The sequence below is a fragment of the Schistocerca gregaria genome, chromosome 8, assembly GCF_023897955.1.
Source record: "Schistocerca gregaria isolate iqSchGreg1 chromosome 8, iqSchGreg1.2, whole genome shotgun sequence".
Classification (NCBI taxonomy): Eukaryota; Metazoa; Arthropoda; class Insecta; order Orthoptera; family Acrididae; genus Schistocerca; species Schistocerca gregaria.
In genome coordinates this window covers 14,472,102-14,498,423 of record NC_064927.1, presented here as the reverse complement: position 1 = coordinate 14,498,423, position 26,322 = coordinate 14,472,102, and the positions used below count along the sequence as shown (strand labels likewise).

The 26,322-nt window shown below is 45.4% G+C and overlaps 9 non-coding genes across 9 annotated transcripts; all 9 read right to left on the bottom strand.

Moving 5' to 3' along the window:
• Positions 1 to 4,725: 4,725 nt before the first annotated feature.
• Trnak-cuu (transfer RNA lysine (anticodon CUU)) lies at positions 4,726 to 4,798 on the bottom strand. Its single transcript has one exon. It is a non-coding gene; the product is annotated as a tRNA-Lys (tRNA).
• Positions 4,799 to 6,239: 1,441 nt separating this feature from the next.
• Trnak-cuu (transfer RNA lysine (anticodon CUU)) lies at positions 6,240 to 6,312 on the bottom strand. Its single transcript has one exon. It is a non-coding gene; the product is annotated as a tRNA-Lys (tRNA).
• A 1,435-nt stretch (positions 6,313 to 7,747) lies between these two features.
• Positions 7,748 to 7,820, bottom strand: Trnak-cuu (transfer RNA lysine (anticodon CUU)). The gene has a single exon. It is a non-coding gene; the product is annotated as a tRNA-Lys (tRNA).
• Positions 7,821 to 9,251: 1,431 nt separating this feature from the next.
• Positions 9,252 to 9,324, bottom strand: Trnak-cuu (transfer RNA lysine (anticodon CUU)). Its single transcript has one exon. It is a non-coding gene; the product is annotated as a tRNA-Lys (tRNA).
• A 1,434-nt stretch (positions 9,325 to 10,758) lies between these two features.
• On the bottom strand, positions 10,759 to 10,831 carry Trnak-cuu (transfer RNA lysine (anticodon CUU)). Its single transcript has one exon. It is a non-coding gene; the product is annotated as a tRNA-Lys (tRNA).
• Positions 10,832 to 12,259: 1,428 nt separating this feature from the next.
• Positions 12,260 to 12,332, bottom strand: Trnak-cuu (transfer RNA lysine (anticodon CUU)). The gene has a single exon. It is a non-coding gene; the product is annotated as a tRNA-Lys (tRNA).
• Positions 12,333 to 13,766: 1,434 nt separating this feature from the next.
• On the bottom strand, positions 13,767 to 13,839 carry Trnak-cuu (transfer RNA lysine (anticodon CUU)). The gene has a single exon. It is a non-coding gene; the product is annotated as a tRNA-Lys (tRNA).
• A 7,147-nt stretch (positions 13,840 to 20,986) lies between these two features.
• Trnak-cuu (transfer RNA lysine (anticodon CUU)) lies at positions 20,987 to 21,059 on the bottom strand. The gene has a single exon. It is a non-coding gene; the product is annotated as a tRNA-Lys (tRNA).
• A 1,431-nt stretch (positions 21,060 to 22,490) lies between these two features.
• Trnak-cuu (transfer RNA lysine (anticodon CUU)) lies at positions 22,491 to 22,563 on the bottom strand. The gene has a single exon. It is a non-coding gene; the product is annotated as a tRNA-Lys (tRNA).
• Positions 22,564 to 26,322: the final 3,759 nt, after the last annotated feature.

The following is a 26,322-nucleotide window of genomic DNA, read 5'->3' as shown; positions in this document are numbered from 1 at the left end:
CTAGTAAACCAAGGGTCGTGAGTTACATCCTCAAAGGAAGAAGTCGAATTTTTGGAAATCAGTTGCGCGTCGTGGCCGTATAGCAAACAGTATCTGTGATGACGAACAATTAGGTTGTGAATATTTACCTTCTGTGTGTGAGGTTTCTTTGTCTTCTGTTTTTCGTTGTTTCTTTGCCTGAGTGTTTGTTTTGTGTCTTGCGTTGTATTGCGGCTTTTGCAGCATTAATTAAGTGGTATGGCTTCCCGGTTGTTTCCGCGGAAGTGTACTCTCAGTTTTCAGTTTAACAAGGCTACCAGGAATGTCCAACCGACATCGTTGGAAATTCACGAATGGATTGTGGACACGATTGGCATTACATCGGACCAGGTACATACGGCGTATTTTGATACAGAATTACTCTGCTTTTTTGTGAAATTGTTGAACCGGGTTTTGCTGGATAAGTTATTACTTAAACATGGTGAGCAAGTGTCGTTCCGTCATAGGGATGGTTCTGTTAGCAGTGTTACTGTCTCAAATGCTGAAATTACGTATACCACAGTTCGGGTTTACTATTCACCTCCTGAAGTTGACAACAGCTATCTTAAGGAAGCTTTGCTTGGTTATGGTACTGTTCGGTCAATTCGAAATGAACGTTGGTCTGCACAACATAAGCTGCAATGTTATAATGGTGTCAGATCAGTTGAAATGCATATTAAGTCTAATATACCGTCCCATCTGGTTGTATGCGGTTATCGTGTACATCTTACATATGAGGGACAGCTTGGTACATGTTTCCTATGTAATGAACATGGTCATGTTCGAGCTAATTGCCCTAAGCGGGTATTTGTGCTTAAAAATGGCCTAGCACAGCGCCGCAAATTAACGGTTGCCGATCTTGTGCCAGCAGCTTCCTCCACTGTTTCCTATCTGCCTCCTGCAGTAGCTTCTTCACAACAGGTGTCACCCTCCCTGCAGGTTTTCGTCCGCTACCCACTCGCCCAGACGTATCGGCTGCTCCTATACCGATTCCGTCTGTTACCAACAACAAACGCCGTCGTGCTAGTGATACCGGTAGCACTGATGACGAAGCTGCTGTTTCGCAGCCGGTTTGCGAATCTGATGAGAGAATTCCAGAATCTCCCATGCCTGTTTCGGATTCTGTTCCCGCTGTGCCTCCTGCTTTGCCTGATGACGTCGAACTTGCTGCCAGGCCGTCGGCGCAAGAGCCACAACATTCGGTCGAGGTGTTGTTGACATCCCCACCGCCACAGGCATCACAACATGTTGACGACACTTCGGTGGAGACGGCTGTTTGTCGGAAAACCGCTCCTAGAACTGCGCGCTCCGCATTAGCAGACTCCAAACCTATCTTACCACCTCCTACACTTCCAATACCTACACATTCTGAAACCGGTGCCGATGTTCCTGATGCAGTTTTCCCTTGATGGCTCCTCCTTCTGACTCCTCTCGCCCTGCTAATCCTTCGGACGCTTTGGTTGACGTGCCTGATCTCGACCCCCCACTCCGCCTGCTCTTGAATCTGGTGTGCATCAGATACGTCGTCGGGAGAAAGTGCCCTCCAATCTCCACGCGGTGCGGAAGAAACATAAGCATGCGAAAGACGACTCTGATTCCGTTGATTCTGGACAATCACCCTCTGACATGTCTGATGTTGATGATATGGATGTAGTTGCTTCTAGTGTGGTGTAATTTGGGTTCATTTCTCATTTTTTGGTTGATGTTGCAGGCGTACACGTTTATTACCTTAAATATAAATGGCATTCAATCTGCTCTGAAGTTAGCGTCTCTGCAGCAGTTTATTTATGACTCTGCAGCTGATATTGTTTTCCTGCAGGAAGTCTCCGTTGCACACCTGTTTGTTCCTGGTTTTCGTACTATTATAAATTTTGCACCTGAGTTTTCTGCAGGTACTGCTTTCCTAATTCGTGACGGTATCCCCGTTACCGAAATTGAGCTTTTAGACTCGGGACGGGGCATTGGTTGTCGGTTATTTGACACGACCTTGGTTAACATTTACGCCCCCTCTGGTTCTAGCAAGCGGCAGGAAAGGTCTCGTTTTTATAAAGAGGATCTGATTTACCTTCTACGAAAAAATCCGGCGACCTTGATATTGGGGGGCGATTTTAATTGTGTGTTACAAGCTAAAGACCAATCCCCTCATTTTAATTATTGTTTCGAGCTACGTTCTCTTGTACGTCAATTACGACTACGCGATGCGTGGGAGGTTAAACACCCCACTTTAGTTAAATTTACATTTTTTACTGCCACCTCAAGTAGTCGACTTGACCGATTGTATATTTCTGATCCCCTTAGTGTTTCTGTTTTAGATGTAGATGTTATTCCAGCCAGTTTTACGGATCATTGTGCCCTAGCTGTTATAATTAATTTGGAGCGTCAACCTCTTAAACTTTATAGGCCGCTGTGGAAATTAAATGTCTCCTTGCTCGATGACCCTGACATCGAACCTCTAATACAGACGGCGTGGGACATTTGTTTACGTTCTCTGCGATACTATCCGTCTAAGCTTCATTGGTGGATCCACTGTGTGAAGCCAAAACTACGTCGCACTTTAATGTCCTACAGTTATAATAGAGCGCGAGATCTGAAACTGACTTTTGAGTATTACTATTCGGTGCTTCGCGAACTTTATGATAATTCTACAATGACATGTGCCCACCTTTCTGAGATTCGGAAAATTAAGGCCAAGCTTCTTAGTATTAAGCGGCTTCAGATGGAAGGATTGAAGATTAAATCTAAACCACCGTCCACGTTAGCACATGAAATGACTTCTATGTACCATCTGTTTCGTCACTACAAGAACCGTCGACGTGTATTGATTGACGGCCTTATGGCAGCTGATGGTCGCCGGCTTACCTTACAGAATCAAATAACCCATGAACTTACCTGCTACTATGAGACGTTATATACTGCGGCTGATTCTGATCCGATTGATGTTGACGAGATTTTAACTGCTATCCCACCAGTTTTAACAGAGGACCATAATGCGAAATTTTTAGCTCCTTTTACTGCAGACGAAATTTCAGCTTTCATTGCTTGTTCAGCATCTCACAAATCTCCTGGTCCTGATGGCCTACCTAAGGAGTTTTTTGTTAGTTTTGGCCAATTATAGGGCCTGTTTTTACGGATATTGTGAATGAAATCTTGAATGGTGGCACAATTCCAGCCAATTTCAAGAGAGGTACGGTTGTCCTGATACCAAAATCTGCTGGTTTGAAAACAGCTAGTGACTTTCGTCCTTTAACCCTTTTAAATTTTGACTATAAGACGGCCGCTAGGGCTGTTAATGCACGTCTATCCCTCTTGCTTACACCTGTGATACCTCCTTGTCAAAGCTGCTTTACAGGGCGCTCCATATTGACGTCTCTGGCGGGGTATCGTGATGTCGTGTCGATTGTCGCTGTCACCAATATTTCCTGTGCGCTTTTATTTGTTGATTTTAGTAAGGCCTTTGATCGTGTGTCCCATTCGTTTTTAGAGCTTCTGCTGCACCGGCTCGGTTTTAATGAACAGGCGCTGCTGGTACTTAAGAATATGACGACTGGCATTTCTGCTAAGATTGACATTAATGGCCACCTAACAAAGGTCATTGATAATCAACGTGGCTTCCCGCAAGGTAGTCCTTTATCCATGACCCTTTATGCTCTCTCCCTTCAACCACTCCTCACACGTCTCAACTCGACACTTTGTGGTCTTACGATCTCTGGGGTTAACCAGACGGCAACGGCTTATGCTGATGATTTGGTTGTTTTGCTTCGTTCCACCGCAGAAGTGACGCAGTTGAAAATGAAACTCGATAAATTTTCTGCGGCCTCAGGTTCTCGTATCAATCCCCGTAAAAGCAAGCTCCTGAATTTGCGGGGCTTTGAACGTGTGGTTGCTACGTGGGTTACAGCTGTTGAACACTATACTCATTTAGGTATCTATCTTGAACGTTGTCCTCTTCGGATGGCTGCAAAAAATTGGCAAGTGGCCATTTCCAAGCTGCAAGGTGTTTTATTAGAACACTCATGGCGTTCGATACCGCTACTGCAAAAAAAGCGTGTATTAGACACTTATGTTTTATGTAAAGTATATTACGTTGCTCAGCTGTGAGAAATACATCTATAAAATGTAATTCAGACTGCCTCGTCCCACCTTATGCTGTACCGCTTTGGCAAAGGCTTTATCTGCGCCATTCGCCTTAATCACATCTGAGAGTAATTCTTAATAAAAGGCATGTCGCTAATTGTTCGTCATCACAGATACTGTTTGCTATACGGCCACGACGCGCAACTGATTTCCAAAATTCGACTTCTTCCTTTGAGGATGGAACTCACGACCCTTGATTTACTAGTCCAGCGCTCTACCACTGAGCTAAAGGGGCGCGTCCGAGCAGTACTTTTACGTACTTCATCCTTACGGTCGTCTGGATCATCAGACTGCAGCTGACAACACTTCATATTACCAACTAATATTTGCAGCTATGGCGACCCATTACTGCTTGGCTACACATCTGACACGTAACCGATGTCCTCTCCAAACAACAACACTTGCATTTCAGAACATGTCTTTCACACATGTCTACAAAATCACCTTCACCTTCAAATACAGTTTCCTTGCGACTGACAGAGACGTAGGCAAAGTTTAAAGTTGCTATTTCCATTACATCACGTTCATCAGAAAAACGGTAATTTACATCTGCAGCGGAACAAAATTCCGTTCCGCCCAGCGTGGGTGTCGAACCCACGACCCTGAGATTAAGAGTCTCATGCTCTACCGACTGAGCTAGCCGGGCTGCTTCAGTGAATACTTGCCGGGCAGCACGTCACACAGTACTCGTTTGGGTTGGGTGGTCCCATACAGAATCTCTCCATGCTGCCTAATGTTTTCCTAACGTCACACTCGTCACGTACTTCACTTTTATTTCATAATCATTTCTGAGAGGTAAAGGAATTGCATGACAACCTGCAGAGCTAGTGGCGTCAAAATTAACACTCATACTTGATGTGACTCAAAAGGCGAACGAGTTACATTCCGACGTTGTTTTAGATGTGCAAGTGCCAGTGGAAACTTGCGGTGACGGCACTCTGCCAACCATTTCGCTAGTTAACACCGGTCTTGTAGTGTGTGTTTCAAGCTCAAGAGCATCTCCAAGCAGAAAATGGTCAACAGCAACATTCAGACGGTTTCGTACTGCTCAAATGCTACATTAAAACGGTATGTTTCTTATTCAGAAATGATAAAACACGAGCGTGATAGCATTCGAACCTGTAATCTTCAGATCCGAAGTCCGACGCCTTATCCATTAGGCCACACAGTCACTGACGACCAAGTGCAACTTGTATATGACTCATCTCGAAACGCTCACACCCCTGATAATTTGTGTTTTCGTTCTACACAGCCGCTGCCCTTGCTCTTTCCCACCCATTCGTTACATTCAACCTCTTACGTGACCGACCAAATATAGACTGGGAAACAAGACCACACACTTTGTGCATACGGAATCGAAGGCAGGGCGTGCCTCGCCGCATTTGCCACGATGGCCATTTGCTACTTCTGCAGAAGCGGCGGCGGCGACGACGACGACGACGACGACGACGACGACGACCGCGAGAGGCTCTGACATATGTGAGAAATACATCTATAAAATGTAATTCAGACTGCCTCGTCCCACCTTATGCTGTACCGCTTTGGCAAAGGCTTTATCTGCGCCATTCGCCTTATCACATCTGAGAGAAATTCTTAATAAAAGGCATGTCGCTAATTGTTCGTCATCACAGATACGGTTTGCTATACGGCCACGACGCGCAACTTATTTCCAAAATTCGACTTCTTCCTTTGAGGATGGAACTCACGACCCTTGGTTTACTAGTCCAGTGCTCTACCACTGAGCTAAAGGGGCGCGTCCTAGCGTTACTTTTGTGTACTTCGTCCTTACGGTCGTCTTGATCATCAGACTTCTGCTGACAACACTTCATATTACTGACTAATATTTGCAGCTATGGCGACCCATTACTGCTTGGCTACACATCTGACACGTAACCGATGTCCTCTAAAAACAACAACACTTGCATTTCAGAACATGTCTTTCACACATGTCTACAAAATCACCTTCACCTTCGAATACAGTTTCCTTGCGACAGAGACGTAGGCAAAGTTTAAAGTTGCTATTTCCATTACATCACGTTAATCAGAAAAACGGTAATTTACATCTGCAGCGGAACAAATTTCCGTTCCGCCCAGCGTGGGGCTCGAACCCACGACCCTGAGATTAAGAGTCTCATGCTCTACCGACTGAGCTAGCCGGGCTGCTTCGGTGAATACTTGCCGGGCAGCACGTCACACAGTACTCGTTTGGGTTGGGTGGTCCCATACAGAATCTCTCCATGCTGCCTAATGTTTTCCTAACGTCACACTCGTCACGTACTTCACTTTTATTTCATAATCATTTCTGAGAGGTAAAGGAATTGCATAACAACCTGCAGAGCTAGTGGCGTCAAAATTAACACTCATACTTGATGTGACTCAAAAGGCGAACGAGTTACTTTCCGACGTTGTTTTAGATGTGCAAGTGCCAGTGGAAACTCGCGGTGACGGCACTCTGCCGACCATTTCGCTAGTTAACACCGGTCTTGTAGTGTGTGTTTCAAGCTCAAGAGCATCTCCAAGCAGAAAATGGTCAACAGCAACATTCAGACGGTTTCGTACTGCTCAAATGCTACATTAAAACGGTATGTTTCTTATTCAGAAATGATAAAACACGAGCGTGACAGCATTCGAACCTGTAATCTTCAGATCCGAAGTCCGACGCCTTATCCATTAGGCCACACAGTCACTGACGACCAAGTGCACCTTGTATATGACTCATCTCGAAACGCTCACAACGCTGATAATTTGTGTTTTCGTTCTACACAGCCGCTGATCTTGCTCTTTCCCACCCATTCGTTACATTCAACCTCTTACGTGACCGACCAAATATAGACTGGGAAACAAGACCACACACTTTGTGCATACGGAATCGAGGGCAGGGCGTGCCTCGCCGCATTTGCCACGATGGCCATTTGCTACTTCTGCAGAAGCGGCGGCGGCGACGACGACGACGACGACGACGACCGCGAGAGGCTCTGACATATGTGAGGAATACATCTATAAAATGTAGTTCAGACTGCCTCGTCCCACCTTATGCTGTACCGCTTTCGCAAAGGCTTTATCTGCGCCATTCGCCTTAATCACATCTGAGAGTAATTCTTAATAAAAAGCATGTCGCTAATTGTTCGTCATCACAGATAGTTTGCTATACGGCCACGACGCGCAACTGGTTTCCAAAATTCGACTTCTTCCTTTCAGGATGGAACACACGACCCTTGGTTTACTAGTCCAGTGCTTTACCACTGAGCTAAAGGGGCGCGTCCTAGCGCTACTTTTGCGTACTTCGTCCTTACGGTCGTCTGGATCATCAGACTTCAGCTGACAACACTTCATATTACTGACTAATATTTGCAGCTATGGCGACCCATTACTGCTTGGCTACACATCTGACACGTAACCGATGTCCTCTCCAAACAACAACACTTGCATTTCAGAACATGTCTTTCACACATGTCTACAAAATCACCTTCACCTTCAAATACAGTTTCCTTGCGACTGACAGAGACGTAGGCAAAGTTTAAAGTTGCTATTTCCATTACATCACGTTAATCAGAAAAACGGTAATTTACATCTGCAGCGGAACAAAATTCCGTTCCGCCCAGCGTGGGGCTCGAACCCACGACCCTGAGATTAAGAGTCTCATGTTCTACCGACTGTGCTAGCCGGGCTGCTTCGGTGAATACTTGCCGGGCAGCACGTCACACAGTACTCGTTTGGGTTAGGTGGTCCTATACAGAATCTCTCCATGCTGCCTAATGTTTTCCTAACGTCACACTCGTCACGTACTTCACTTTTATTTCATAATCATTTCTGAGAGGTAAAGGAATTGCATGACAACCTGCAGAGCTAGTGGCGTCAAAATTAACACTCATACTTGATGTGACTCAAAAGGCGAACGAGTTACTTTCCGACGTTGTTTTAGATGTGCAAGGGCCAGTGGAAACTCGCGGTGACGGCACTCTGCCGACCATTTCGCTAGTTAACACCGGTCTTGTAGTGTGTGTTTCAAGCTCAAGAACATCTCCAAGCAGAAAATGGTCATCAGCAACATTCAGACGGTTTCGTACTGCTCAAATGCTACATTAAAACGGTATGTTTCTTATTCAGAAATGATAAAACACGAGCGTGACAGCATTCGAACCTGTAATCTTCAGATCCGAAGTCCGACGCCTTATCCATTAGGCCACACAGTCACTGACGACCAGATGCAACTTGTATATGACTCATCTCGCAACGCTCACACCCCTGATAAATTGTGTTTTCGTTCTACACAGCCGCTGCCCTTGCTCTTTCCTACCCATTCGTTACATTCAACCTCTTACGTGACCGACCAAATATAGACTGGGAAACAAGACCACACACTTTGTGCATACGGAATCGAAGGCAGGGCGTGCCTCGCCGCATTTGCCACGATGGCCATTTGCTACTTCTGCAGAAGCGGCGGCGGCGGAGACGACGACGACGACCGCGAGAGGCTGTGACATATGTTAGAAATACATCTATAAAATGTAATTCAGACTGCCTCGTCCCACCTTATGCTGTACCGCTTTGACAAAGGCTTTATCTGCGCCATTCGCCTTAATAACATCTGAGAGTAATTCTTAATAAAAGGCATGTCGCTAATTGTTCGTCATCACAGATACTGTTTGCTATTCGGCCACGACGCGCAACTGATTTCCAAAATTCGACTTCTTCCTTTGAGGATGGAACTCACGACCCTTGGTTTACTAGTCCAGTGCTCTACCACTGAGCTAAAGGGGCGCGTCCTAGCGTTACTTTTGCGTACTTCGTCCTTACGGTCGTCTTGATCATCAGACTTCAGCTGACAACACTTCATATTACTGACTAATATTTGCAGCTATGGCGACCCATTACTGCTTGGCTACACATCTGACACGTAACCGATGTCCTCTCCAAACAACAACACTTGCATTTCAGAACATGTCTTTCACACATGTCTACAAAATCACCTTCACCTTCAAATACAGTTTCCTTGCGACTGACAGAGACGTAGGCAAAGTTTAAAGTTGCTATTTCCATTACATCACGTTAATCAGAAAAACGGTAATTTACATCTGCAGCGGAACAAAATTCCGTTCCGCCCAGCGTGTGGCTCGAACCCACGACCCTGAGATTAAGAGTCTCATGCTCTACCGACTGAGCTAGCCGGGCTGCTTCGGTGAATACTTGCCGGGCAGCACGTCACACAGTACTCGTTTGGGTTGGGTGGTCCCATACAGAATCTCTCCATGCTGCCTAATGTTTTCCTAACGTCACACTCGTCACGTACTTCACTTTTATCTCATAATCATTTCTGAGAGGTAAAGGAATTGCATGACAACCTGCAGAGCTAGTGGCGTCAAAATTAACACTCATACTTGATGTGACTCAAAAGGCGAACGAGTTACTTTCCGACGTTGTTTTAGATGTGCAAGTGCCAGTGGTAACTCGCGGTGATGGCACTCTGCCGACCATTTCGCTAGTTAACACCGGTCTTGTAGTGTGTGTTTCAAGCTCAAGAGCATCTCCAAGCAGAAAATGGTCAACAGCATCATTCACACGGTTTTGTACTGCTCAAATGCTACATTAAAACGGTATGTTTCTTTTTCAGAACTGATAAAACACGAGCGTGACAGCATTCGAACCTGTAATCTTCAGATCCGAAGTCCGACGCTTTATCCATTAGGCCACACAGTCACTGACGACCAAGTGCACCTTGTATATGACTCATCTCGAAACGCTCACACCCCTGATAATTTGTGTTTTCGTTCTACACAGCCGCTGATCTTGCTCTTTCCCACCCATTCGTTACATTCAACCTCTTACGTGACCGACCAAATATAGACTGGGAAACAAGACCACACACTTTGTGCATACGGAATCGAAGGCAGGGCGTGCCTCGCCGCATTTGCCACGATGGCCATTTGCTACTTCTGCAGAAGCGGCGGCGGCGACGACGACGACGACGACGACCGCGAGAGGCTCTGACATATGTGAGAAATACATCTATAAAATGTAATTCAGACTGCCTCGTCCCACCTTATGCTGTACCGCTTTGGCAAAGGCTTTATCTGCGCCATTCGCCTTAATCACATCTGAGAGTAATTCTTAATAAAAGGCATGTCGCTAATTGTTCGTTATCACAGATACTGTTTGCTATACGGCCACGACGCGCAACTGATTTCCAAAATTCGACTTCTTCCTTTGAGGATGGAACTCACGACCCTTGATTTACTAGTCCAGTGCTCTACCACTGAGCTAAAGGGGCGCGGCCTAGCGGTACTTTTGCGTACTTCGTCCTTACGGTCGTCTTAATCATCAGACTTCAGCTGACAACACTTCTTATTACTGACTAATATTTGCAGCTATGGCGACCCATTACTGCTTGGCTACACATCTGACACGTAACCGATGTCCTCTCCAAACAACAACACTTGCATTTCAGAACATGTCTTTCACACATGTCTACAAAATCACCTTCACCTTCAAATACAGTTTCCTTGCGACTGACAGAGACGTAGGCAAAGTTTAAAGTTGCTATTTCCATTACATCACGTTAATCAGAAAAACGGTAATTTACATCTGCAGCGGAACAAAATTCCGTTTCGCCCAGCGTGGGGCTCGAACCCACGACCCTGAGATTAAGAGTCTCATGCTCTACCGACTGAGCTAGCCGGGGTGCTTCGGTGAATACTTGCCGGGCAGCACGTCACACAGTACTCGTTTGGGTTGGGTGGTCCCATACAGAATCTCTCCATGCTGCCTAATGTTTTCCTAACGTCACACTCGTCACGTACTTCACTTTTATTTCATAATCATTTCTGAGAGGTAAAGGAATTGCATGACAACCTGCAGAGCTAGTGGCGTCAAAATTAACACTCATACTTGATGTGACTCAAAAGGCGAACGAGTTACTTTCCGACGTTGTTTTAGATGTGCAAGTGCCAGTGGAAACTCGCGGTGATGGCACTCTGCCGACCATTTCGCTAGTTAACACCGGTCTTGTAGTGTGTGTTTCAAGCTCAAGAGCATCTCCAAGCAGAAAATGGTCAACAGCAACATTCAGACGGTTTTGTACTGCTCAAATGCTACATTAAAACGGTATGTTTCTTATTCAGAACTGATAAAACACGAGCGTGACAGCATTCGAACCTGTTATCTTAAGATCTGAAGTCCGACGCCTTATCCATTAGGCCACACAGTCACTGACGACCAAGTGCACCTTGTATATGACTCATCTCGAAACGCTCACACCCCTGATAATTTGTGTTTTCGTTCTACACAGCCGCTGCCCTTGCTCTTTCCCACCCATTCGTTACATTCAACCTCTTACGTGACCGACCAAATATAGACTGGGAAACAAGACCACACACTTTGTGCATACGGAATCGAAGGCAGGGCGTGCCTCGCCGCATTTGCCACGATGGCCATTTGCTACTTCTGCAGAAGCGGCGGCGGCGACGACGACGACGACCGCGAGAGGCTCTGACATATGTGAGAAATACATCTATAAAATGTAATTCAGACTGCCTCGTCCCACCTTATGCTGTACCGCTTTGCCAAAGACTTTATCTGCGCCATTCGCCTTAATCATATCTGAGAGTAATTCTTAATAAAAGGCATGTCGCTAATTGTTCGTCATCACAGATACTGTTTGCTATACGGCCACGACGCGCAACTGATTTCCAAAATTCGACTTCTTCCTTTGAGGATGGAACTCACGACCCTTGATTTACTAGTCCAGTGCTCTACCACTGAGCTAAAGGGGCGCGTCCTAGCGGTACTTTTGCGTACTTCGTCCTTACGGTCGTCTGGATCATCAGACTTCAGCTGACAACGCTTCATATTACCAACTAATATTTGCAGCTATGGCGACCCATTACTGCTTGGCTACACATCTGACACGTAACCGATGTCCTCTCGAAACAACAACACTTGCATTTCAGAACATGTCTTTCACACATGTCTACAAAATCACATTCACCTTCAAATACAGTTTCCTTGCGACTGACAGAGACGTAGGCAAAGTTTAAAGTTGCTATTTCCATTACATCACGTTAATCAGAAAAACGGTAATTTACATCTGCAGCGGAACAAAATTCAGTTCCGCCCAGCGTGGGGCTCGAACCCACGACCCTGAGATTAAGAGTCTCATGCTCTACCGACTGGGCTAGCCAGGCTGCTGGGGTGAATACATGCCGGGCAGCACGTTACTCAGTACCCGTTTGGGTTGGGTGGTCCCATACAGAATCTCTCCATGCTGCCTAATGTTTTCCTAACGTCACACTCGTCACGTACTTCACTTTTATTTCATAATCATTTCTGAGAGGTAAAGGAATTGCATGACAACCTGCAGAGCTAGTGGCGTCAAAATTAACACTCATACTTGATGTGACTCAAAAGGCGAACGAGTTACTTTCCGACGTTGTTTTAGATGTGCAAGTGCCAGTGGAAACTCGCGGTGACAGCACTCTGCCGACCATTTCGCTAGTTAACACCGGTCTTGTAGTATGTGTTTCAAGCTCAAGAGCATCTCCAAGCAGAAAATGGTCAACAGCAACATTCAGACGGTTTCGTACTGCTCAAATGCTACATTAAAACGGTATGTTTCTTATTCAGAAATGATAAAACACGAGCGTGACAGCAGTCGAACCTGTAATCTTCAGATCCGAAGTAGGACGCCTTATCCATTAGGCCACACAGTCACTGACGACCAAGTGCAACTTGTATATGACTCATCTCGAAACGCTCACACCCCTGATAATTTGTGTTTTCGTCCTACTCAGCCCCTGCCCTTGCTCTTTCCCACCCATTCGTTACATTCAACCTCTTACGTGACCGACCAAATATAGACTGGGAAACAAGACCACACACTTTGTGCATACGGAATCGAAGGCAGGGCGTGCCTCGCCGCATTTGCCACGATGGCCATTTGCTACTTCTGCAGAAGCGGCGGCGGCGACGACGACGACGACGACGACCGCGAGAGGCTCTGACATATGTGAGAAATACATCTATAAAATGTAATTCAGACTGCCTCGTCCCACCTTATGCTGTACCGCTTTCGCAAAGGCTTTATCTGCGCCATTCGCCTTAATCACATCTGAGAGTAATTCTTAATAAAAGGCACGTCGCTAATTGTTCGTCATCACAGGTACTGTTTGCTATACGGCCACGACGCGCAACTGATTTCCAAAATTCGACTTCTTCCTTTGAGGATGGAACTCACGACCCTTGATTTACTAGTCCAGTGCTCTACCACTGAGCTAAAGGGGCGCGTCCTAGCGCTACTTTTGCGTACTTCGTCCTTACGGTCGTCTGGATCATCAGACTTCAGCTGACAACGCTTCATATTACCAACTAATATTTGCAGCTATGGCGACCCATTACTGCTTGGCTACACATCTGACACGTAACCGATGTCCTCTCCAAACAACAACACTTGCATTTCAGAACATGTCTTTCACACACGTCTACAAATTCACCTAGACCTTCAAATACAGTTTCCTTGCGACTGACAGAGACGTAGGCAAAGTTTAAAGTTGCTATTTCCATTACATCACGTTAATCAGAAAAACGGTAATTTACATCTGCAGCGGAACAAAATTCCCTTCCGCCCAGCGTGGTGCTCGAACCCACGACCCTGAGATTAAGAGTCTCATGCTCTACCGACTGAGCTAGTCGGGTTGCTTCGTTGAATACGTGCGGGGCAGCACGTCGCACAGTACTCGTTTGGGTTGGGTGGTCCCATACAGAATCTCTCCATGCTGCCTAATGTTTTCCTAACGTCACACTCGTCACGTACTTCACTTTTATTTCATAATCATTTCTGAGAGGTAAAGGAATTGCATGACAACCTGCAGAGCTAGTGGCGTCAAAATTAACACTCATACTTGATGTGACTCAAAAGGCGAACGAGTTACTTTCCGACGTTGTTTTAGATGTGCAAGTGCCAGTGGAAACTCGCGGTGACGGCACTCTGCCGACCATTTCGCTAGTTAACACCGGTCTTGTAGTGTGTGTTTCAAGCTCAAGAGCATTTTCAAGCAGAAAATGGTCAACAGCAACATTCAGACGGTTTCGTACTGCTCAAATGCTACATTAAAACGGTTTGTTTCTTTTTCAGAACTGATAAAACACGAACGTGACAGCATTCGAACCTGTAATCTTCAGATCCGAAGTCCGACGCCTTATCCATTTTTTTTTTTTTTTATTTTTGTGGGCCTCCCATCACCCCTTTTAGCCCATCCTTGCGCTCTCCATAATTCGCCTTCATCGGCGTCGGCTTCTCACGCCATGTACATTACCATAAACTGATGAGACGAAGTTAATCCCTTTATCGTGGAGAAACTAATGTACCCCTTCTTTGGGCTTATTGATAATGTGAAAAAAGAATGAAGTCTTCAGTAGGTAGAAACAGAAGTTATGTTCAGTTTGTTTCCTTCTTCATCGCTGTTTTTTGTTGTCACACTTAAAGCAAATAGTCTTCCTTGACAAAGAAACGTCAGAGGGCATTTCGAAACTGCCTCTTCTCTCTGAAAATGCTTAAAAAACAAACCATATTCGGTGAGAAGCAACTATTTATAATGGCTTCTTGAAAAATAAATTAATAAAGGTTGAACTCAAAGAACGGCAATTCCGGTAAAAACTATTTTTTTTTTTTTTTCCACGATTGTAAGTTAGTAGTGGTGAACACTCTCTTACGTTTGTCTTCTGTGTCCGCAGATATTTCTTGTTAATTCTTTTACATCAAGGTCTTGATTAAAAAATTTGCTTATGTTTCTTTATATCTACTAGTCTTCAGTAACATGAGATGCTCAGTTAGCAGATAAATCCAAAAATCCTCTTGGCTTTTCTCTTCCTTCGTGAAGAGGTAATGGACCGTTGCCGCTTTCAGCCAATTGACTGCGTTGCGTTTCGTGTTAGGAAAGGGTACATCATCCGGTGTCAAAAAGTCCGCAGGCGTTATAGCGTTAGGTGACGTTCGAAGGATGAGTGCCAGCTTTCGTCGGACATTCAGCCAGATATCTTTAACCTTGTCGCACACGAAACGATGTTCTTCGTTATCAATTAAACTACACGTTGCACACAAAGGCGAATCCGCTAAGTGGATCGAATGAAGTTTCGAGTTTGTTGCAACTTTCCTATTTACAACAAAGTACCATGTTGCTTTCAGATGAGTAGCTAAGTTACGGTTATGAATATTTGCCCACATCACTTTCCAATTAGAACATGGATAGTTTTGTTCTATTTTGTTGTTCTTCTTTTCTCCCATCAATTTGCCATATATTTCTTTTACGTTTGTCATGTCTTTTTCCGGAATTCTTGAACGTAGGTAGCTATATTCTATTAAAAACCATCGTAAATGGTAAAGTCCGCTCGGTATGTGCTGCACATTAATGGGTGGAGAGAGGTCATCTGGAGCTATTTCAGATAGCAAGTGCGCGGCGATATAGCTGCCGGATTGTCTCCATTGTTGAAATGTATTGGAGATGTACAGAGCCTGCGACTTTTTAGTAACATTCGTTAAGTTTAAGCCGCCATTATTAGTGGCGAGCGTCAGAGTGTCATACTGGATTTTAAATATGTGGCCACAGCTCACAAAATAGCCTATTGCTGACATAATTTGTTTGGCGATGCCGGCGGGTATTGGCAGTATCTGGGCGACATAATTGACTTTGGAAGTAATAGAGACGTTCGCTAAAGACACTCTCTGAATTTCATTTAATTGTCGAATACTATGTGTCCGTACACTAGCTCGTATGGTAGTTAGTACTTGTCTATAGTTGGCCGCAATAGTTTGACGTATATTTTTTCGGAAATCAATGCCGAGACACTTCAAGGCTGTTAGCTCACGTAACTGACCGTGTGTGCGCATGCCAATGCCACATCCGATATTGAATATGCCGGACTTGGTTTTGTTTAACCTCGCGGCTGACGCTCGTTCGTATTTTTCTATTATGTGCATTGCCGTCTCGACTTCCGCTACATTCATAACGAGAAACCCAACATCGTCCGCATAAGCTTTACATATTATTTTGTTTCCTCGTATTTGCAATCCTTGTAACCGCTGAGTCAAGGTAGCGAGCAAAGGTTCGATGGCCATGGCAAAAAGTGCCATGGACAACGGACAACCTTGCCTGACGGAACATGCGATCTCGACTGGCCGGCTAGGCTGTCCATTTATGATGATTCTGGAGGAGTTATTCGTTACCAAACGTCGTATGAGGTCGACGAATCTCGGCGGAAAACCCATTGCGCCCATCGTTTTCAGGAGGTAGGTGTGGCTGATCCTGTCGAAGGCTTTATCGAAATCTAACGACACGATGGCACATTTTAGCCGACATACTTCTGCTATTGAAATTATGTCGCGGTAGTCGGACAGCGTCTGCTGAATTTTCCTATCTTTGCCCACGCTAGACTGATATGGGCCGGTGACGCTTGCCATTACATTTTTAAGTCTGTGGGCTAAGAGCCGCGAAAAAATTTTATAGTCACTGTTCAACAGAGTGATTGGTCTCAAATTTCCAATTTTCTTGCCAGCCGATTTTTTTGCGATTAACACTATCATACCTTCACGAAAATCTTTCGGTATCTCCTTATTGAGGTTCAGAAGTTCATTACAGATGCATGTAATTCTATGTTTTATATGTTCCCAGAAGACTTGATAAAATTCTGCTGGTATGCCGTCAGTTCCAGGGGATTTATTTTTTGCACTTTGATAGACAGCATAGTGTACATCGTCTTCGGTCGCCTCCGCTATTAGAGCTTCCGCGTACGCGTTACCAACGCGTCCTTGCAGGTGGGTCAGTAAATCGTCCTGTGCTTTTTCGTCTACCTCTTCATGTGAAAACAAGTTGTCGAAATGGGTTAGTATTTCTGCTTTTATGTCGTTATGCATTGTCAAGGTGGTTCCATTATCAGTTTTAAGCTCCGTCAGTATTTTGCGGAATCCTCGTTTAGTTTCACGAATCACATGATATATCGAAGTGGCTTCTTTTTGCGCCACAGTCTCTGCTCTTGGCCTTATTTGGTATCCTTCAAGCTGTTGTCGCCTTAATGTCAGTATTTTTGCCTGGAATTTTTTAATTCTGCCATGGTTCCCAATAGCTGTAGCACCTTGCAGGTAGAGTTCTCGGAGACAATGAAAGTAAAATTCTATCGTTCTTTTCCGCCAAAAGCTCTTCTCCCGGGAGTAGTTGATGAAACATCTCCGGATCTGAGGTTTGGCGCATTTGAGCCACCAATCCAAGGTCGAGTGGTAAGAGCTGAGTTTGGTCTCGCAGGCTCTCCAAGTGGTGAGAAAGGCTTCTCGACAGGCAGGATCTTTTAAGTGTGAAACATTAAGTTTCCATGGCCCTTTATATCGACAGGTTCCTTGTCGTTCCAAATTTAATGTGCATATATATGCAGCGTGGTCCGAAAAAACGGTTGGACAAACTTCAGACTGCAGGATGCGGTGTTTCAGATTGGGCGAGACATATATTCGATCCAACCGGCTCGCTGAATGATTAGTGAGGTGGGTAAAGCCGGGTGCCGCGCCGTGCTTTTGCTCCCACGAATCAGTTAAACGGAGCTCGGTGACGATACGTTCCAGGTCCGGCGATTTGTTGTAGTTCGGAGTTTGGTCTTTGGCATGTATGACACTGTTAAAGTCGCCTCCAAGGATGGTATGGGTGCAGTGTACACCAAACAAAGGAACAATTCCCTCCTTAAAAAACTGTGCTCGTTGGCACCGATTGGTAGAACCAGATGGGGCATAGACATTAATAATCCTGGTGTTATAAAGCGTGCCGGCAATGCCTCTGCCGTTAGGCAGTTTTGTTACGTCTGTAATGACGACGCCCTCTTTGAAAAGAAATGCGGTACCCAAATCACATCCAATTCCAGGATTGACTATAGCATTATACCCCTGTATGAAGTCAAGTTCGATGTTTGTTACTTCTTGTAAAAACAAAATGTCCACATCAGCTGCACACAGGAAATCTTTTAAATTTTGTAAATTAAATGGGCTACAAATTTTATTGATGTTCAGCGTAGCGATCTTATAGGCCTGCAACGGAACTACGTTAGCCAAGACGGGAGTGTAATTAGGAAAAACTCTGGCAACATATAATTTCGAAAAAACATTAAGAAATCTGACCCGAGAGACATGTGGACACAAGTCAGTAAAACCGTTCAGACTAGAAATATTCATGACTTGGGAAGGGATCAGTCGGCTTCTCCGTGTCTGGGACAGTATCCGTCGCGGCGATGACATTCAAGACGACGTCATCGCGTGGTGTGGCCATCGTGGTGACTGTAACGGTTCCTGTGGTGTCCATAATTTCGTCCTCCTTTGTAGTGTCGTCGACATCGTCTGCCCACGGATTCGACAGCCCTGTCATCGGTTCGTCATTAAGTGGTGCACTATATTCAGGTGTTTGCTGGTGATTTTTATCTTCGGTTCGGGTAATTGCTACGTCATCGGAGGGCAAACTGGCAGAACCGGAGGTACTATCCAAGGACACAGGGTCTTCGTTAGATGACTGCTGATTGCACTGCAAGTTCTCAGATGCAGATTGACGTATTTTGCCCCCTATTTGCTTCGCCTGTTCACGCAGTTGTGGTGCAGTCTGCTCTGCACCTTGACGCGCGATCCTCCGTTTTTTAGATTTCTTGGGAGATGCGTCTCGTGGTGGACTTTGGACGGTACCTGAAGAAGCCTCAGGTTGCAAAGTAGCACTACTCGAAGTGACTGACGCCAGGTCTGATTTCATTGCACTTGACGGGCTGTGGTCAGTGCCTAAGGCAGCTGCAGGATTCGGAAGAGCACCACTAGAAACGGCTGGTTGCGAGTCCGTTTTCTGTGCACCTGATACGCTTTTGATACCTCCTAAAGAAGCTCCAGGATGCAGAGGAGCACTACCCGAAGCGACTGAGGTCGCGTCCGTATCCATTGCCTCATTGGGCGATTCCACGGCGACAAGGGCAGGAGCAGATATGTCTTCGCAGGAGGGTTGAGTGTCTACAGATGCTACACCTGAGTCGGTCGGTTGGTCGGTCGCTTGTGGGTCGGTATTCGTAGTAACTTCGGGGGGCGCAGTGGCACTTGCAAAACCGCGCGCTACGGCGACATATGTCACGGGCAACGTTGACATAGCAGGGGGCCTGACGGCATCGCCAGCAGGCAGTTGCGCCACTCGCCTTTGAACACATTCTGCACGAACGTGGCCTGGTAAATTGCAGACAGCACACGTTTTCGGTTGGTCATCATACATCACAACAGCTCTATATCCGCAGACGTTTATAAACGACGGAATGTGCTTCTGCAATTCGACTTTTAATTGGCGCACACCATTCAAAACAGGGAATTTGTGTGCAGCAGACCACCGTTCGGCAATATTACTCAAAACTTTCCCGTATGGAGCAATAACAGCATTTATCTGGTCACTTGTAATTTCAAAGGGAAGTTCAAAGACTCGCACGGTCCGAATACCTAGACCAGCATGGGCAACGGTAACCTCCCCAACATTTCCGTCAGCATGTTTAAATTTCAGAATGCCACCACAAGATCGAACTATCCTTTCACACAATTCTGGACTGGCAAGTTTCACGAAAACCACACTGTTCATAATCGAGAAATGTATGCCGATAATATCATCAAGTCCTATTTTAACATCATCCTCTAACCACTGTTCAACATCAAATGACCTCGGTCGGACAAAGTTGCGATCAAACGTAAATTTCAAAGTATCTTTTCGTTGCGGTTGCGACATCTCTTAATTCTTTTTCATGTCTACACAAATACTATAGACAGCGACGCGTTGCAGCAAGAGCAGAGACTTACCACGCGGAGCTAACGCAGCACAGCACACAGCACGGCACGTCCGACCTCCAGCGCAGCCGCTGGCTGACTGTTCCATTAGGCCACACAGTCACTGACGACCAAGTGCAACTTGTATATGACTCATCTCGAAACGCTCACACCCCTGATAATTTGTGTTTTCGTTCTACACAGCCGCTGCCCTTGCTCTTTCCCACCCATTCGTTACATTCTACCTCTTACGTGACCGACCAAATATAGACTGGGAAACAAGACCACACACTTTGTGCATACGGAATCGAAGGCAGGGCGTGCCTCGCCGCATTTGCCACGATGGCCATTTGCTACTTCTGCAGAAGCGGCGCCGGCGACAACGACGACGACGACGACGACGACCGCGTGAGGCTCTGACATATGTGAGAAATACATCTATAAAATGTAATTCAGACTGCCTCGTCCCACCTTATGCTGTACCGCTTTCGCAAAGGCTTTATCTGCGCCATTCGCCTTAATCACATCTGAGAGTAATTCTTAATAAAAGGCATGTCGCTAATTGTTCGTCATCACAGATACTGTTTGCTATACGGCCACGACGCGCAACTGATTTCCAAAATTCGACTTCTTCCTTTGAGGATGGAACTCACGACCCTTGATTTACTAGTCCAGTGCTCTACCACTGAGCTAAAGGGGCGCGTCCTAGCGTTACTTTTGCGTACTTCGTCCTTACGGTCGTCTGGATCATCAGACTTCAGCTGACAACACTTCATATTACTGACTAATATTTGCAGCTATGGCGACCCATTACTGCTTGGCTACACATCTGACACGTAACCGATGTCCTCTCCAAACAACAACACTTGCATTTCAGAACATGTCTTTCACACATGTCTACAAAATCACCTTCACCTTCAAATACAGTTTCTTAGCGACTGACAGAGACGTAGGCAAAGTTTAAAGTTGCTATTTCCATTACACCACGTTAATCAGAAAAACGGTAATTTACATCTGCAGCGGAACAAAATTCCGTTCCGCCCAGCGTGGGGCTCGAATCCACAACCCTGAGATTAAGAGTCTCATGCTCTACCGACTGAGCTAGCCGGGCTGCTTGGGTGAATACTTGCCGGGCAGCACGTCACACAGTACTCGTTTGGGTTGGGTGGTCCCATACAGAATCTCTCCATGCTGCCTAATGTTTTCCTAACGTCACACTCGTCACGTACTTCACTTTTATTTCATAATCATTTCTGAGAGGTAAAGGAATTGCATGACAACCTCCAGAGCTAGTGGCGTCAAAATTAACACTCATACTTGATGTGACTCAAAAGGCGAACGAGTTACTTTCCGACGTTGTTTTAGATGTGCAAGTGCTAGTGGAAACTCGCGGTGACGGCACTCTGCCGACCATTTCGCTAGTTAACACCGGTCTTGTAGTGTGTGTTTCAAGCTCAAGAGCATCTCCAAGCAGAAAATGGTCAACAGCAACATTCAGACGGTTTCGTACTGCTCAAATGCTACATTAAAACGGTATGTTTCTTATTCAGAAATGATAAAACACGAGCGTGACAGCATTCCTACCTGTAATCTTCAGATCCGAAGTCCGACGCCTTATCCATTAGGCCACACAGTCACTGACGACCAAGTGCAACTTGTATATGACTCATCTCGAAACGCTCACACCCCTGATAATTTGTGTTTTCGTTCTACTCAGCCGCTGCCCTTGCTCTTTCCCACCCATTCGTTACATTCAACCTCTTACGTGACCGACCAAATATAGACTGGGAAACAAGACCACACACTTTGTGCATACGGAATCGAAGGCAGGGCGTGCCTCGCCGCATTTGCCACGATGGCCATTTGCTACTACTGCAGAAGCGGCGGCGGCGACGACGACGACGACGACCGCGAGAGGCTCTGACATATGTGAGAAATACATCTATAAAATGTAATTCAGACTGCCTCGTCCCACCTTATGCTGTACCGCTTTGGCAAAGGCTTTATCTGCGCCATTCGCCTTAATCACATCTGAGAGTAATTCTTAATAAAAGGCATGTCGCTAATTGTTCGTCATCACAGATACTGTTTGCTATACGGCCACGACGCGCAACTGATTTCCAAAATTCGACTTCTTCCTTTGAGGATGGAACTCACGACCCTTGATTTACTAGTCCAGTGCTCTACCACTGAGCTAAAGGGGCGCGTCCTAGCGTTACTTTTGCGTACTTCGTCCTTACGGTCGTCTGGATCATCAGACTTCAGCTGACAACACTTCATATTACTGACTAATATTTGCAGCTATGGCGACCCATTACTGCTTGGCTACACATCTGACACGTAACCGATGTCCTCTCCAAACAACAACACTTGCATTTCAGAACATGTCTTTCACACATGTCTATTAAATCACCTTCACCTTCAAATACAGTTTCTTAGCGACTGACAGAGACGTAGGCAAAGTTTAAAGTTGCTATTTCCATTACACCACGTTAATCAGAAAAACGGTAATTTACATCTGCAGCGGAACAAAATTCCGTTCCGCCCAGCGTGGGGCTCGAATCCACAACCCTGAGATTAAGAGTCTCATGCTCTACCGACTGAGCTAGCCGGGCTGCTTGGGTGAATACTTGCCGGGCAGCACGTCACACAGTACTCGTTTGGGTTGGGTGGTCCCATACAGAATGTCTCCATGCTGCCTAATGTTTTCCTAACGTCACACTCGTCACGTACTTCACTTTTATTTCATAATCATTTCTGAGAGGTAAAGGAATTGCATGACAACCTGCAGAGCTAGTGGCGTCAAAATTAACACTTATACTTGATGTGACTCAAAAGGCGAACGAGTTACTTTCCGACGTTGTTTTAGATGTGCAAGTGCCAGTGGAAACTCGGGGTGACTGCACTCTGCCGACCATTTCGCTAGTTAACGCCGGTATTGTAGTGTGTGTTTCAAGCTCAAGAGCATCTCCAAGCAGAAAATGGTCAACAGCAACATTCAGACGGTTCCGTACTGCTCAAATGCTACATTAAAACGGTATGTTTCTTTTTCAGAACTGATAAAACACCAGCGTGACAGCATTCGAACCTGTAATCTTCAGATCCGACGTCCGACGCCTTATCCATTAGGCCACACAGTCACTGACGACCAAGTGCAACTTGTATATGACTCATCTCGAAACGCTCACACCCCTGATAATTTGTGTTTTCGTTCTACACAGCCGCTGCCCTTGCTCTTTCCCACCCATTCGTTACATTCAACCTCTTACGTGACCGACCAAAGATAGACTGGGAAACAAGACCACACACTTTGTGCATACGGAATCGAAGGCAGGGCGTGCCTCGCCGCATTTGCCACGATGTCCATTTGCTACTTCTGCAGAAGCGGCGGCAGCGACGACGACGACGACGACGACGATGACGACGGCGAGAGGCTCTGACATATGTGAGAAATACATCTATAAAATGTAATTCAGACTGCCTCGTCCCACCTTATGCTGTACCGCTTTGGCAAAGGCTTTATCTGCGCCATTCGCCTTAATCACATCTGAGAGTAATTATTAATAAAATGCATGTCGCTAATTGTTCGTCATCACAGATACTGTTTGCTATACGGCCACGACGCGCAATTGATTTCCAAAATACGGCCTCCTCCTTTGGGGATGGAACTCACGACCCTTGGTTTACTAGTCCAGTGCTCTAGCACTGAGCTAAAGAGGCGCGGTCTAGCGTTACTTTTGCGTACTTCGTCCTTACTATCGTCTGGATCATCAGACTACAGCTGACAACACTCCATATTACCGACTAATATTTGCAGCTATGGCGACCCATTACTGCTTGGCCACGCATCTGACACATAACCGATGTGCTCTCCAAACAACAACACTTGCATTTCAGAACATGTCTTTCACACATGTCTACAAAATCACCTTCACCTTCAAATACAGTTTCTTTGCGACTGACAGAGACGTAGGCAAAGTTTAAAGTTGCTATTTCCATTACATCACGTTAATCAGAAAAACGGTAATTTACATCTGCAGCGGAACAAAATTCCGTTCTGCCCAGCGTGGGGGTAGAACCCACGACCCTGAGATTAAGAGTCTCATGCCCTACCGTTTCAGCTAGCCCGGCCACTTTGGTGAATACTTGCCGGGTAGCACGTCACACAGTACTCGTTTGGGTTGGGTGGTCCCATACAGAATCTCTTTATGCTGCCTAATGTTTTCCTAACGTCACACTCGTCACGTACATCACTTTTATTTCATAATCATTTCTGAGAGGTAAAGGAATTGCATGACAACCTGCAGAGCTAGTGGCGTCAAAATTAACACTCATACTTGATGTGACTCAAAAGGCGAACGAGTTACTTTCCGACGTTGTTTTAGATGTGCAAGTGCCAGTGGAAACTCGGGGTGACTGCACTCTGCCGACCATTTCGCTAGTTAACACCGGTATTGTAGTGTGTGTTTCAAGCTCAAGAGCATCTCCAAGCAGAATATGGTCAACAGGAACATTCAGACGGTTTTGTACTGCTCAAATGCTACATTAAAACGGTATGTTTCTTTTTCAGAACTGATAAAACACCAGCGCGACAGCACTCGAACCTGTAATCTTCAGTTCCGAAGCCCGACGCCTTATCCATTTTTTTTTTTTTTTTTTTGGGCCTCCCTTCTCCCCACACAGCCCATCCATTCGCTCTCCTTTTATGCCTTCTTCGGCGAACTTCTATGCTATATCGACTGATTTTTTTTTCAAATTTACTGTGACAGTTAGGGAAATGAAATGATGTTTGGCTTCTTCGCCATGTGAGGCTTCTCCTCCGTAGAACTGAAAATTGAAAAATTAAGGCTTCTTGGGAATTAATAAATTGTCACTCTTGCTTCGTACTGAAAAAATTAAACAAAAATAGAAAGATTGTAACTGAGGAACACGTGCAAGAAGCTTCCACTGCATTGTGTGCAACGAAACCACCTTCCGATATTACCGAGATCCTGGAAAATCATCATAGATGAAAGTAGTTGCTGGAGATATGGGGTTCATCCAGCAGTAAGTGTGAAGCCGCAGTGCCGTTTCAAGGTTCTGTCCGAGGCCTTCACGGCTACCGTAGCGGCCCTGGGGCACACGAAGTCCCCATGTACGTCACCCTCAACAGCGATCCCCTACTTTGGCCTTTGACTACATTTTTCGTAGACGAGGGCTATTAAGATGTTTATCCAATCCCTTGTCTCTGAAACAGAATGTGTAACATGTTACCAAAAGTTTTTTTGTGGTCCCTGCGCGTACATATCTGATAATATATTGCTCGTTCGTATAATTCGTATTCTAAAACACGGTCATTGCCGTGTTCAGATATAACGTAATGTACATAATTGCCAAACAACCACAACACAGCATTGGTTTTCTGGACAGGGAAGAAAACACCATCGGGGAAGAGTAATTTTTCAACATTGATCTCAGTACTAACAGTTCTGGTTATAAAGGCTACCCGCCGTTGGAGTCCCCTCCATATTTCGGCGTATCCGCCACAGTGAAAGCGGTGGATCAATGTGTCAACTGCGTCACATCGGGTGCACACAATCGTGTCACTAAGACCAATGGAGTGCAACTTTTCGTTAGTAGAAACTACGTTATTAACAACTCGGTACCAGGTTGCCTGAATGTCGGAAGACAGTTCACGATTACTAATATTTTTCCAAATTCTTTTCCAGTCTTTGTCGGGATATCTGCACTCCATTTTGCTGACATGTTCTTTCGTTGTTAAGAGTTCCATTAATTTCCTGCAATTCCTTGATTGTGGATTCGTGACAATACTGTCCATGTAGCTAATCTCTAAAAAGAACTGGCGAATATATTTCAATTTATAATTAATTCCGCCTATATTTATGGGTGGACGTAAATTTTCTGGCTGTAGGAGTCGATACAGCCTGGCTGTAATACTATGTGGATGTTTTTCTATAATTTGTAGGGTCCTCTTTATATATAACGCCGTAGTCTTCCGCCATATATCTGTTAAACCTAGGCCACCTTCAGCGGAAGGTAACGTAACTGTACCGACTTCTACTCTAAAAATATTCCCTGTCCAAATAAATCGGCAAATGATATTCATTATACGTTTGGCAATGGGTTTCGAAACTGGCAATATTTGACCTATATATATAGCTTTTGATAAAATGGACCAATTAATTATTCTGATTCGTTGTTTAATGTTCAGATGTCTGGTCTGATTGAGTATTGTGGCTCCTCTGATTGTATCCAGTACTTTCTTCCAATTGTAGGTCATGGTCTGAAGCGGACATCGGTAAAAGGTGACACCCAGAGCGGTGTGACGATCGATGGAGCGTGCCCATTCCAAACGGACATCTTGAAGACCTTTA